This window comes from Armigeres subalbatus, chromosome 2 (assembly GCF_024139115.2).
Source record: "Armigeres subalbatus isolate Guangzhou_Male chromosome 2, GZ_Asu_2, whole genome shotgun sequence".
Taxonomy (NCBI): domain Eukaryota; kingdom Metazoa; phylum Arthropoda; class Insecta; order Diptera; family Culicidae; genus Armigeres; species Armigeres subalbatus.
In genome coordinates this window covers 6,372,596-6,373,919 of record NC_085140.1, presented here as the reverse complement: position 1 = coordinate 6,373,919, position 1,324 = coordinate 6,372,596, and the positions used below count along the sequence as shown (strand labels likewise).

The window sequence follows — 1,324 nt, the reverse complement described above, 5'->3', positions numbered from 1 at the left end:
CAACTAAACTTGCACACGTAACTAGACAACAGAATCGGTTGGAGATGATTAATAGGTGTGTTGCGTGTTTTTGAATTTGTTAAATACATGAACAGCTAAAGTAAATCATACCAACTATCGTACTTTCATTGACTCAAAGATTGAGTTGAGCAAATATATTATTTCCGCGCTGGCTGTAATACAATTGATAACGATGATAATTTTTTATTTATTATTGAGTATAGAAAAAAGGAAGCAAAACACAATTACTCAAATATGAACACATCGTTTCCTCGATAGTATAGTGGTCAGTATCCCCGCCTGTCACGCGGGAGACCGGGGTTCAATTCCCCGTCGGGGAGAGTTGTTTTTTTATGTTCTAGCTTGAATTTCTTTAGTTACGACACTCACACTAAGTTGATGTGTGATAGTGCGATCGGAATTTCTCTAATAATGATGTGCTTCCGTAGTCAATTTAACTCGAGCGTCAAAGATGTTATTATTTTTGAAATTTCAGCTAAAGCAAAGGTATCATACTGGATACATCAACATTTTCAGTGGGAAAATTTCCTTACAATCCTGAGTGTATTATTTTGATGAGAATTGTATTAGATCTGCGTTAGTTTAGTGGTCATGTGTAAACAATAAATATCGCTCCTATTGATTTCAAACGTTTATAAGCGAATTGTTTGTTCGGCAAATGAGTGATTCTGCATACAAAACTGAAGCGCGATGTTTTTCTTCAAAATCGCCGGGCGTGAGGGCTCGATGATTGTGATTTAAGGATAATACCAACATTGTTGCAGCCAACGAACCAGTTAACATTAAATCTGGAAGCTAGTCACAGTCGAAGCTAGTTTTAATGATGCTCTTATAGCTCTGCTCGAATGATGGAAAAATTCTTCAAACACAAGAAAACTTTGTCTTTGTGGCATAACTCCCTCCTTCGAGGTGTGTCCACATTAGAAAGAGAAAAGCGTACGCGTGGTACATTGTTTAATAATAAATTCTTGCTAATAGGGGAACTAATCCGTTTTACATCTCACTGAACATATATTCATCTCATCGCAAAACAGAGAAATACAGCACCAATATTGTCACTTCTTTTTGCTAACATGCTGAAAAAATCAGAAAAAATTAAAAACAATTCAAATATCTTCTCATTGCTTTGTTTTTGATGGGATGGAAATGGGAGCTATGAAGTGCTGAACCGTTCCCCTAGGTTGGTTCCCTTGTTGACTCTACCTCATAAATTTACAGAAACAGAAATGCAAAAAATAATAGATATGTGTACGTTTTCCGTCACCTCTTATTTATGTGCATGAACCATTTTTTTCAAGATTTG

General features: G+C 36.0%; 1 non-coding gene across 1 annotated transcript; it reads left to right on the top strand.

The window, feature by feature from the left end:
* Positions 1 to 269: 269 nt before the first annotated feature.
* On the top strand, positions 270 to 341 carry Trnad-guc (transfer RNA aspartic acid (anticodon GUC)). The gene has a single exon. It is a non-coding gene; the product is annotated as a tRNA-Asp (tRNA).
* Positions 342 to 1,324: the final 983 nt, after the last annotated feature.